General features: G+C 41.8%; 1 protein-coding gene across 1 annotated transcript in view; it reads left to right on the top strand.

The window, feature by feature from the left end:
• Nucleotides 1-3888: 3888 nt before the first annotated feature.
• The window catches only part of LOC145359701 (monoacylglycerol lipase ABHD2-like), a 74335-nt gene continuing 64694 nt past the window's right edge, over nucleotides 3889-13529 (top strand). The window contains exon 1 of the mRNA XM_080214463.1: nucleotides 3889-3948. The gene's annotated coding sequence lies outside the window, so the exon portion shown is untranslated. The remainder of the gene's footprint in view (nucleotides 3949-13529) is intronic.

The raw sequence follows: 13529 nt of genomic DNA, 5'->3' as shown, positions 1-13529 counted from the left end.
TATTACAAACAACCGAGGCCCCAGCATTGATCCTTGTGGGACATCACTTGTCACAGACCTCCAGTTAGAAAAGTACCCTTCCACTGCTACTCTCTGCTTTCTATGTCTAAGCCAGTTTTGTATCCATCTTACCAGCTCACCTCGGACCCCATATGACTTCACCTTCTGTATCAGCCTGCCATGAGGAATCTTATCGAAGGCTTTATTAAAGTCCATGTACGTAACAGCCCCCGCCCTGCCCTGGTCAATTTTTCTTGTCACTTCCTCAAAGAACTCAATCAAGTTTCTGAGACATGACCTCCCGTTCATAAAACTATGCTATTGCTAATAAGCCTATTCTCTTCCAGATGTAAAATTCAACTAGTTGAGTTCTTTGAAAATGTGGCTGAACACATTGACGAAGGAAGAGCAGTGGATGTGGTTTGCGTGGACTTCAGCAAGGCGTTTGGTAAGGTCCCCCATGCAAGACTTCTTGAGAAGGTGAGAGGGCATGGGATCCAAGGGGCTTTGGCCTTGTGGATCCAGAACTGGCTTGCCTGCAGAAGGCAGAGAGTGGTTGTGGATGGGTCTTTTTCTGCATGGAGGTCGGTCACCAGTGGAGTGCCCCCGGGATCTGTTCTAGGACCCTTGCTGTTTGTCATTTTCATAAATGACCTGGATGAGGAAGTGGAGGGATGGGTTAGTAAGCTCGCCGATGATCTATAGGTTGGTGGTGTTGTGGATAGTCTGGAGAGATGTCAGAAGTTGCAGCACGACTTAGATAGGATGCAAGACTGGGCGGAGAAGTGACAGGTGGGCTTCAACGCGGATAAATGTGTAGCAGTCCATTTTGGCAGGACCAATGGGATGAAGGAGTACAATATCAAGGGTAGGAGTCTTAGCAGTGTTGAGGAACAGAAGGATCTTGGGGTCCGGGTCCATAGGACTCTTAAATCGGCCTCGCAGGTGGAGGATGTGGTCAAGAAGGTGCATGGTGTACTGGCCTTCATTAATTGAAGGATTGAGTTTAGGAGTCAGGAGGTAATGCTACAACTTTATAAGACCCTTGTCAGACCCCACTTGGAGTACTGTGCGCAGTTCTGGTCACCTCACTATAGCAAGGATGTGGAAGCTATTGAGAGGGTGCAGAGGAGATTTACAAGGATGTTGCCTGGACTGGGAGGCATGCCTTATGAAGATAGGTTGAGGGAACTAGGTCTTTTTTCCCTGGAGGGACGAAGGTTGAGAGGCGACCTGATAGAGGTTTATAAAATGTTGACAGGAATAGATAGCGTGGATTCTCAGAGGCTATTTCCCAGGGCTGAAATGGTCGCTACTAGAGGACACAGGTTTAAGGTGCTGGGAAGCAAGTACAGAGGAGATGTTAGGGGTAAGTTTTTTACTCAGAGGGTGGTGAGTGAGTGGAATCGGCTGCCATCGGTGGTGGTAGAGGCGAACTCGCTGGGGTCTTTTAAAAGACTTCTGGATGAGTACATGGGATTTAATGGTATTGGGAGTTACAGATAGTTCTATGGCCTGGTAGGTATGGATATGATTGGCGCAACTTGTGGGCCGAAGGGCCGGTTTGTGCTGTAGTGTTCGATGTTCTATGTTCTATGTGAGTACCTACTGTCCTTAAGAATCATCTCCAATAATTTCCCCAATACTGATGTAAGGCTCCCAGGCCTGTAATTTCCCAGATTGTCTCTTCTGCCTTTCTTAAACAGAGGAACAATGTTAGCTACTCTCCAATCCTCTGGTGCCTCGCCCGTGGTTAAAGAGGATACAAAGGTTTTGACCAAGGCCTCAGCAATTTCTTCCTTCGCCTCTCTCAGTATTCTGGGATAGACCCTATGTGGCCTTGGGGACTTGTCCACTTTAATGTTTTTCAAATCCTCCAATAACCCATCCCTTTTTATTTCAACATGTCCTAGAATGTCAACATCCTCCTTTAACCACATCCTTCTCCTTTGTGAATACTGATGCAAATTATTCTTTAAGGACCTCACTCATCTCATCTGGCTCCACACAAATTCCCTCCACTGTCCGTGAGTGGACTTACCCATTCCTTAGCTACCCACTTCTTCCTTATATATACATAAAAAGCTTTGAAATTCTCCTTAATCCTGCTGCCAAGGACATTTCATAACCCCTTTTTGCCCTCCTAACTCCCTGCTAAAGCTCTTCCTTGCCATCTTTGTATTCCTCAAGAGCCTTATCTGTTTTTCAATTTCCTGAAATTTATGTATGCCCCCTTCTTTTTTTTCACTAAGCTCACAATCTCTGTTGTCATTCAGGATTCCAGAATCTTGCCATTTTTATTCTTCATTGTTCTGAACTGTTAATAACTGACTTTTAAAAGACTCTCATATATCAGATGTGGATTTACCCTCAAACAACTGCCCCCGGTTTATATTCCCCGGCTCCTTCCTAATACTGACATAATTAGCCTTCTCCAGTTCAGTACTTACACTCTGGGACTACTTCTGTTCTTTTCTTCAAGTATAGCATGGCCAATGCACCTAATGCACACATCCTTGGATACTGGGAGGAATGATGTGGAGGTGCCGGCATTGGACTGGGGTAAAACAGAAAGAAATCTCACAACACCAGCTTAAAGTCCTACAGGTTTATTTGTAGCAAACGCCCCAATCTTTTGGAACATGCTGTTCCTTTGTCAGGTGGGTGAACTTTTGTTGGACTTTAAGCTGGTGTTGTGAGATTTCTTACTGGGAGGAAACCAAAGCACCCAGAGGAAACTTATGCAGACACAGGGAGTATGTGCAGACTCCGCACAGACAGTGAACCAAGCTGGGAATCGAACCCACGTCCCTGGTGCTGTAAGGCAACAATGCTAACCACTGTGCCACAATGCCACCTGGAATGCACTGGCATAGGAGGTTGTAGAAGCAGATACATTGGGCAGGATTTTACAGCCTCGTTCATCCCAAAACCATACAACCCACCCAAGGTCAAGAGTCATAGAAACCCTAAAGCACAGAAAGAGGCCATTCAGCCCATCCTGTCTGCACCAACCACAATCCCACCCAGGCTCTACCCCCATATCCCTACATATTTACCCATTAATCCCTCTCATCTTTCTTATCTACGCATCTCAGGACACTAAGGGCAATTTTAGCATGGCCAATCAACCTAACCCGCACATCTTTGGACTGTGGGAGGAAACCGGAGCACCTGGAGGAAACCCACGCAGACACAAGGAGAATGTGCAAACTCCACACACACAGTGACCCAAGCCGGGAATCAAACCCAGGTCCCTGGAGTTGTGGAGCAGCAGTGCTAACCACTGTGCTACTGTGCCGCCCCAAAAGGTCAATCGACCTTTCCATGATCTGTCTCTCACCTGTTCCAATTTGCCTGGCAGGCAGGGTGACAGAATTCTGGTCAATAACAATATTTTAGAATCATCTTGACAGACAGATGGGTAGGCAGGGAATAGAGGGATACCAACTGCATAGAGACAAAAGGTCTTTAGTTCAGAAAGGCATCATGTGTGGGCTGAAGGATCTGTTCCTGTTGCATACTGCTCTTTGTTCTTTGCTTAGTCATCCTAATGGTAAGCTGATAGTGGAATTGTAAGAAAGGAAAAGAAGACCACCTGAGGATTGAAGAGGTAAACCTGGGCATTGCAAGAGTCTGACACCTGATTGGCTGAGCGCCTTGTCAATCAGCCTGACGCTAGTGGCGCTGGGTAGATCAATGGGGAGAGGCGGTGGGCGGGACCTGCGCGTGACGCAGCACGCACAGAGGCCGCGCGCGCACAAAAAAAAGGGCTGACAGACGTCCAGCTCGCCCAATGGAAAGCGGCAGACCGAGAGGCGGATGGGCGGGGCGCTCGCCGGCTGGCCAGTCAAGACGGGGCGATGGGCGGGTCTTGCCCGTTAGTGGGGCGGGGTTGGGGAAGGTGTTGTCGCCAGTGGTGCTGTCGCTGCTCGATGCCGGTCGGAGGTGAGGAAAGTGCTCGAATGTCTGAGGGCATGGAAAGGGGAAGAGTGGGGGAGGGGGTTCACCTCTCGTCTGAGGTGGGGTAGCCGGGCGGGGAGGAAGGGAGGGAGCGAGCGGCCTGTGGGTTGACAAGAGGAGGAAGCGTCGCTTCTCCCCCCGCTGGCCTCAGCTTCCCCTCACTACAACTTTACAACAAAATAGGAACAAAATATAAAATAAACCTTAGGCCCAGTGTGATCACCATTTCAGATCCATTTATTTCTAATGTGATATTTCTGTGAGCTTTGAACTATTTGTATTAACTTATTACATTTTAATTATTTTATTGGGTTAAAATTCCCATTCCCCCCCCCCCGGGTGTTATGTCAGGTATAACTATGTATTTTCTAAATGCCCTGGGTTTTGATCATCTGTGTATTGTCTGGGGTTGCAAACCAGCCCACTTTCTATTTCTACTTCCTTTTTTCTCTCTGCCTGTCAAAGCCAGCAGGCCACCTGTCAAGTGTTTAAAGTACAAAATCCACCCCCCCCCCTATCCCTGACGACTCTTGAATGTGGCCTTAACATTTAACAGCCACTGGCACAGGTACACACTTGTGGGGCAAAGTTGTCTCTCGACTGGGGAAATGGCCTTGTAAACAGTCTGCAATTAATCAGAGATCATTTGTAATTACTTGTAAATTTCTGGCTCCAGGGCTCAAGAGCCTATTGTGAAACCGGTTGGTTTATTTTTCCAAAAGTTTGTTTTCAGCCTGGAGCTGTGTGACACCTGGGGTGTAATGACAGATTAATACAAATGTATGTTGTTTCAAACACTAAAGTAATTAAATTTGCAGTGAAGACAATGCTCCCAACCTTAGAATGTTATTAGTAAAGTGAGAATTTTGCAAACAAAAATTGTGACACCAAACGTGATGCACTTTGCTGCAGTGGAATTATATGTCAGCAGCTCATGTAATCTTTGCATTAAAACATTTGCAAATGGAGTTAAAGATGCTGTAGTAGATTGTCAATATAAATGGTGCTGGTTTCCAGAACTGTGGATACCCTTTGACTTGATTGTTCTTCTGCTGTTAAAGTGGACATTTGGCATTCTGAATCTTGAATTGTGTACCTGAATAGGTGCTGCAGTGTGGCAACTAGGAGATTTTCATGGTAACTTCATTGCAGTGTTAATGTAAGCCTACTTGTGACACTAAATAAATTTTAAAAAGTAATGGAATTAGTTAAAGAAGGGATGGGAATTTAAATGTGTTTATAGAAGCAACAGATACGATGTTTATCCCATTTGCTTAACAAAGTCCTTGATTTGATTGTGGTTTCTAGGAAATGTAGAACCAGGTTTGTAATCTCAGAAACAATGATGCTAAATTTGTGCCAAATAACACGTCAGCAAGGTCAATATTGATTGCCCAGTCCTAGACGCCCTTGAGAAGGTGATGATGAGGCCTTGAATTAATACAGCCCAAAATATTTTTTATTATTCCATATGCAACTTATCTTAACTCTTGTGTGCAATACAGTACATGTCAAGCTCGTTATTGCAAAGTGCAGGTGATGTTTTAACTCCAAATGAAGTTCAAATGGTTTCATCCATTATCTAAACTCTTATGTACCCTGTCTTGAAACCTCCTTCACTGTGTATTTCATTATTGCATGCAAAAATTAAAATGCTAATTTCAGGGAGATACATTAACTTGAGATAAATATTAAGGATGTACATTACTCAAAACTTTATAACCATTTACTCACAGTTAATTTTGTTGAAGTGCTGAAGCGAAGCTTTCACGCCAGTGTGATAAATAGTTAAAATCATACAGAAGAATTTCTTCCCTTTCCCTTCTCCATTAATTTGAACTGGAGTGGTTTTTGTCTTATTTTCAATTTTGCTACTTGGAATTTTCTAGCTGTTGTTCCTGGAATAATATGATTCCTCTCTGATTAGTCTTTTTTTCAACCATTGAGATGTGTACTGCAAGCAGACATTCTGCTGCTGCTTTGCAGTTCATCTCTTGCATGTTATGTAACACTATCTGAAAATGCTGTATTGTACTTGTGCACTTAAACTGGCAGGTATCTGTAGGAAATGGGGAAATTAAAAAGTTGAGCAGAAAAATCATGCTTGTTTCAAAGATAGTTTAGTTTACGTTTTTCACCCAAAAAAATCAAAGAACACACTGCCGCCATCCATTTTCCTGATTTGCGTTGCATCCCTGAAACTTCTATCGTATCTTCTGTTTTGTTGAATGATGTTGCATAAAATGCACTGGGTTTTATGTTTTTACATGGTGAGTAACTGTATGTACAACGCATTTGGAATTTGGATTTGTGTTTAGGTTTAAAATGAGAAAATCAATTAGGATGTTCAAATGGATTGGTTTTTCAATAGACCCAGTACTGTCTAACCTATCATGTATTCAGAACAGAAGTTCTGCATAAATAAGTGCTGATCCCCAAAGAAAAATTCTGAAGAATGTATCATCCCTTTGCCTATATTTACTCTTAGCGTGCAACCTAAGTCATTTCTACTGGGCCCATATTCTCTTTGAAACATTTAATCATAAGTCTGTATCTTTCTTTATAATTTAATTCTAGTTCATAACCAGAGCTTTTAACATAATTAACACTACATCAGTTGATTTTGCTGATGCCAGTTCCACATTCCCATTATTTGGGTGGGCGACGGAGGTTGATTTTTTTTTAAAAATAGATAAATCTCTGATCTTTTCTGAGGCTTAATTTCAAAGTTGTTTGCATACAGCCACACTTTAATGGTTGGTTCTGCAAGTGTCAGATTGCAGTGGTGAAATCATCAGTTGGTATTGTCAGATGAAACTGGTGATTAGATGTCAACTGTGAAATTACTTAAAGATATCGTTGTTAATCGTATATAATGTTTGTTTTATGTTTCAGTGCAGAACTCTGTCATCATCATTAAAACATGCAAGCAAAGCATGTTGGTAATTGGTAACCTTGTGCGCCACATTACAGTGAATTTACAGTATTGAAATAGTCCAACTGGTCTGTGCCAGCATTTATGCTCCACACAAGCCCCCTTGTAACTTAATTAGCTCCTTCTGTTTTATCCCTTTGCCTCTCATGGGCTTACCTGGTTTCTCCTTGGATCTGAGTGTTCCATTTGCCAGAATTACTGAATGTTCCACATTCTCTCAAACCTTTTGAGCAAAGAAAGGCTCTCCAGAAAGCCTTATTCCATTTATTGGTGACTGTCGTCTTAAGTTTTTTCCAAAGTGGAAACATCTTCTCCATTCTCTACCTTATTGAAGCCCTTCATAATTTTAAAGACTTTTGTTGGGTACTTGCTTGACAAAAATTGACAATATACAGTTACTGTATATTGTTTGCAGTTCTATATTGTAATTGTTATTGAAGAACACATACAATGGTGAAATAGTGCAGGTTCAGGTTATGTGAAAGCAATGTATTGATTTCACTATTTGAAAGTGTTCTCTATGAGCTGAATCAACCTGTTGTACCAAATGCTTGTGCATTGCTTACAACTGGGTTAAAGTGTAGGTGCCAAAAGAGACTTGGGTAAAAGTAAATTTCAATATGGAAATAGAACTTTTGATAATCTGAGGCTTAGAATTGATTGTTAAGAGCACGCTATCAGAAGTGTATAAATTGAATCTATAAGCATGAAAAATGAGTTAATCTAAGTCTTCTGTTTTTGTTAAGACCACATAGTAAATCAATATTACACTGCATTTACCTACATTTTAAATTGCTGATACCAACAGATTGCCTAATTAGTTCAAATCCACCAACAGCTCTTTGTAAACCTGCAGGTCTGAGAAATTCAAAAGGAATAAGATAAGTGAAGAAGAAATCTGAACACAAGTAGGGTTCAGCTATCTGATGGATTTTACAGATGATGTGGCCGACAGGAAATTTGGGCTAATACAGCAATTGAGGGTTTACCATTTGTAAAGGCTTCTGAAAGATTTTTAACTTATCAGATTTGTGATAGGAGATTTTTTTAAAACTTAATCCATTATTTTAAAATTTAGGCTGAGAATTCCACTTCATAAGGAACTTTTAACCTTTTCCACATTTGATTCCTCTTGCTATGCATTATTTCCTTTTATGGTTGGAGAGGAAGAAACTAGCGGGAGTAGGCAAATTCCTACTCGGAAAAATTTGCAGTGATTACACTTTATAAATTAGTATGAGTAAAGATAACTCAGGAATGGAAGATTATAAAAGAATGGGCAGGCAAGATGGCCGATGCTATTTAATGTTGCTATGCTACAATCTGCGTGGGAGGGCAAATGTGACCTGCATTAACATTCTGCCAGTTACTTCCTGAAGCTGGTTGTGAAAGGCAAGAAACGCTTCTTGGGATAGCTTTCCCTAACAGAAAATATCTAGTTTCTGCTTGGCCCCTCATAACTGAACAGCAGTTTTCAGATATTTTGTATGTTGAGAATCTAGAGCTTCTTTCTTAACGTACTGTACAGTTCAGTTTTAAGCACCAATTTTAGATTACTGTGAACTGTGTATAAATGTGATATAATTCAGCATTTTCTCTATTTAAGTTCCTTTTTGGAAAGGGGTATTTTGCATATTTTAGACTCATAGATGGTTAATGTTATTTTTCAGAGGGGTTTGCCTCAACTTGACTTTACCCAAGCTTTTTTCCACTGGTAACTGGTTTCAGTGTGGATCTGTCAGAAACCTAGGCTAGGATTCTGCCCAAAAAATTCTGTGCCAAATTTGTGTAAAAACTGGAGTAAATCCTGTTGTTTTATTTAGTGGTATTTTCAAAATGAATCTTCCACACTTCATTCTTCACGGAATACTCTAGCGTGAATCATGATAAAAATGTGAGTGCCTGGCATTTTCCTGCTGGAGAGGCCAGCAGCATAGCGCTGAGCAGGCCACTGCCCTCTTGGTACTGCCTGATGCCTGGTGGGCCGTGCCAAGGTGCCATAAGGGCATTGCCACTTTGTTCCTTGGGCATTGCCAGGGGACCAGGCTGGAATGGCTAGGCTGGCAATGCCCAGGAAGCACACCTTACCCCCAAAAATGGTCCTAGCTGAGGAAGTTCAGTTATAGGTATGTGGAGAAATTAGAGAAGCTCAAATTGTTTTCCTTGCCTCAAAGAATTTTAAACACCTGTTTAAAATTTCTGTAAGCCCTTGATAAGAGTAAACATGGGCAGAAGTCATTTACCAGAGAACCTTTTGTTTGCCAATTATCTTACGTGAGGGAGATGCAACATTTATTTTTTGCAGTGACTTGTTATATTAAATGCACTGTTGGAAAGGGTGGTGGATGCAGATTCAATAGTATATACTCAATTCCCTTTTAAAAAGAAGAAAATGCAGCATTGTGGGGATAGAGCAGAGCAGTGGGACTATATGAATAGCTTTTTCAAAAAGCCAACACTGACACAATGGGCCAGTTGATCATTCCTGTGCTGTATGATTGTGATGAGTGAAAATGATGAAAGCAAGGTAACATGAGACTGGAAGCAAATATTACTCAAATCTTACTGACCAGTACCTATTTGTTCACTTTGCTTCTAAAGCAGCTGGGAGTTTGCAGATCAATTGGAAGGGGAAATTGTTGGCATGATAGCCATCTTAGTTGCGTTGTTTTTGCTAAAGATACAGCTGCTGGAATCGAGTTGTCTCTTGGGTAACTTCTGTTCTGTCTTGTACCATAGTTTGGAGCTGTATGGCATTTGGGTCCTGGCTCAACAGAAATATCTCGGCTTGAGATTCCCACAAGTACAGCGCGAGAAGTGAATAACACTGCTGCAAAGCTCCCCAGAGCGCACAGTATCAATGTTATTGTTTCCCTTCAGCTGTTCTGACTTCTATTCTTGTTGCCAATTTTAATTCATTTTTTTTCTTCTGACTCTCAGTCGCTGGCCTCTTGAACAGTGTTCTGATCTAACAGGAAGAAAAATTCCAAACGCTAGGTGCCACGGGAAATTTCAAACCACAGCGATGGCACAAGGGGATAGAAAGGTGTTTGAAGGACAAGTAGTAAAGAGTAAAGGTCATTGGATTGGAAAGATGTATAAAATGATATTTGGACCTATTTATCATATGGAGAAATGATCTGTCCTAAAAAATTGAGTAAAGATTATTCAAGCATACATTAAACAGACCTCAAGATTTGATTTCATTACATAATATTGTGAGGACAAGATATGGGTCTGAGCATGGAGAAGGAAAATTGTGGTGAGTACTGTAAAAGACTGCAGGGCAATACAGATGGGTTGAGAGTTGGTAGGTATTCAGTTTAGTGAAATGCAGTGATATGTTTTGGAAGTAAGAGTGGAGAAATGGAATACATCTTAGATGGTCCATCTCCACTGTTTTTTTTTCTTCACCAAAGATTATGTATTAGTTAGGTTGCCAGATGTGAGAATTACCTTCTGATGTCTTGCTGTACCATCTATTAGCTGGTAAAGGTTAAGATGCTGAGATACAGGAATGTATACAGTTGGAGTTAACATGTACCAGGTGAAGGAGACCTTGCAATATTAACAGTGTTGCTGTGCTGGTAGCAGAAAGAGCATTTGTGGGAAAATTGATAGAATTGGAGCAATAGAGGAGAGGACTTTTGGGTTTCGCTGTGTATATAAACTGAGGGGGGGGGGTGGGATCCAAAAATACTGGCAGCAGTCAGAGTGCCTGTTTCCCAGTTTAGGGGAGGACTTGGAGCAGGTAGAGTGACTCGCCTTCATGAAGAGAATAATCAGTTGGGTTCATAATACGAAAGGCTGCTGATTCGAAATTTTCCAGACAGCCTCTAGTTTGGGAAGTATTTAGGCACCTGGAGCAGATGGGGACCTCTTTCTGCCTGAGTGCAACGTCTGTCACTGTAGTGACTCCCTCTCTCCAATACTTCTGCTTCCATTACTGCAGTGGTGCCTTAGCTAAAACAACCATTTTTTAGTTCAAATTTGAAAATAAGATGATAAGAGGATGCTTCCATGTTGAAGCACCCTCTTTTTTTCCTTTTTCTCTCTCTTAGCAGACTGTGATGACAGATCAATGTTTCTGTCCAGCTGGAACACCTCTGTGATTGGTTGTATGTCTGTGAGAACCTGTTCCATGCCAATTAAGGGGTCACCTTCATAGACTCATTTCTCCACCGCCCCCCTCCCAACTCTGTTACAACCAGATAAGCTGCATTCATGGAGTTGTCCCTTTATTTCCTGCTCCTTGGTTGACCATAATGGGGCTTTCTTGAAATTCAAACAGATGAATGTGCCAGTTCAATGCATATACTTAGATACTCTATTTGTGGCAAGAACAGTAGGTGTTGGTGGAAACTGTTTTGGGGGAAAAAATACATTGTGCAATCAGCAAATTGGTTAATGTATCTCCCACTGTTTGGAAAACAAGAGTATCTATCAAAAAACTGCTTATAGAAACTTTGGTATGAAATTATACTTTGCTTGCTTCTCTCCGACACGCCACATTCACATATTTAATTAGCAAAATGGGCAGCTTTAGGAGGAAACTGATGTCTGTGGTACACAGACTTTGCATTCCATGTTGTAACTCTATCCTGGATGACAGTTGGGAGCAGCAGGTTACTATTGATTTCCTCTTTTTAATATTTAACTTAATTTCTATTTGTTACTTTTAATAGCTTGACTGCAAAACTGATTGAATAACATGGGTTTGTTCTTAATATGACAATACATGTAAATTGTCCATCAATACAACCGAATTGTGTCGTGGCTGAGGCAGGTTGCTGTAAATGATGATTGCGCCGATGGAAAAGGGGTGCAGAGAAGCCACATTAATCATTTAAAACTTAAAGGGCATTAGTTTTTTCTAGATGCAGTTGAAATTTTGTTGATTTTATGAAGTGTTTGTTAACCCAGTTTGGTTGATGACATTGGATCCTAGTGCAAAAGATTATGCATTCAAGCTGCATCCCAGGATGGGCACGTAAGAGCTGCTTTGAGGCACATAATTGATGCAGTTTTTCTTTCTTATTTCATCAGTGAACTGTGCAAAGAGCAGTTCTTCTGGGAACAATATTCTTATTGTTTGAAAGCTCTAAAGAGATTTTTCGATGTGTAGATTGAGAGCATTGAGGTGTTGCTTATTTGCAAAAGAAGAAGTTGAGAAAAGTTGAGACATCAAAATAAATTGTGAAGTTGAGGAACAAACGGAGGAGGTAATTGTTGTGGGGTGGAAGAAAATGACAAAACACTTGCAGACCTGTACTAATGGAGAGTCAAAGGCTTAGGCATTACCAGTAGAACAGTGTGACAGATGATGCAACTATGGCTGTAATCCCTTCAGTTCTTCACTGGTTCCTTGTCCCCCAGTCATTGACTTCAAAATTACATCGTATAGAACTTAGCATAGAAATCAGCAACTGAGCACCACAATTCTATGCCAGTGCTTATACTCCAATGAACCTCCTTCCTTTATCTTGCCTTATCAAGCTATCCCTCTAATGCTTTCTCCCTCGTACTTTTCCAGATTTCCCTTGAATGCATTTATGCTATTTTTTCAGCTACTGTAAACAGCGGAAATTTCTCCTGAATTTCTTATTGGATTTATTAATGGCTATTTATCTTGATGGCCTTATTCCAATTTGTTATCAATGCCATCACTCCCTAATGTTGCATCTGCTTCCAGTTCTTTGTGCTGTTGGCTCCAAGAGATCCTTTCATCCTATTTATACAATCAATGGCAATGTTTTCAGGTGTCTTATCCCAACACTATGTGGAAGATTTTGAACACAAAGTCTGTGGGAATGACGGCGTGGGCTCAAAATCCTTAGGGCATGAGTTTCCACATTTCAAACTTCATGGCACCTTAGTGGTGAAATGGCCTGAAACATGCAAAAATCTAATTTTAATACATCAGCATCTCATAAGCTGTCTCCAGATATTGAGCCTGCATAGAATTTTGTGGGACTAACTTGGCATCATGTCGGTGCTGTTTACAAGTCTACAGAAGTGTGGAGAAATGCAGCGGGGCAAAGGAATCGAAAGAATAAGTTCCATAGGGCGAAGTCTCACCAAAACATAGCAGAGTTTTCGGTTCTGAGTATTTTGCACCAATGCATGTTTTTGGGCCAAATCTTACTACTCATTGGCATCAATTTCTATCCCCAGGAGTTTCACACTGCTCCAACGGTGCATTCTCTCTGGTTCACCTGCCATGTAATGACTTAACTGCCGCAGACACAGGGGAGTTCCATATAAATGGCTCCCCAGCACTGGTAATCAGCACTTTGTGGAGTGTTCTGCTCGGGACACCAGAGAAGACTTGGGGGACATGGATAGGTTTAACTTAGGATGATTGGGGGGGGTGTTCCAGAATAGCTTTATCAGGGAGAGGGGTTACTTTGTAAGCCGCCTTTACCCTTCATGTCAGGGTGTCCCCTTGCCCCAAAGGAGTTGCGAAGGCTGCACTTTGTGTCCTCCTTTCTAGGTTCCTGTCCATATTGCAGCTGAGGGAGTGCCTTTCCTTAGTGGGGGCTGACAAGAGGGTTGGAGGAGCATAGCATTATCATCTCTCAGTCCATAGGATGAGGCGTTGGGTGAGCGCAATGGTTTTCCCAACTTGGTG

This window comes from Carcharhinus amblyrhynchos, chromosome 28 (assembly GCF_965287045.1).
Source record: "Carcharhinus amblyrhynchos chromosome 28, sCarAmb.v2.hapA, whole genome shotgun sequence".
NCBI lineage: Eukaryota > Metazoa > Chordata > Chondrichthyes > Carcharhiniformes > Carcharhinidae > Carcharhinus > Carcharhinus amblyrhynchos.
Note: the sequence above shows the minus strand (reverse complement) of the source record. Positions and strands in the feature narration are given on the sequence as shown.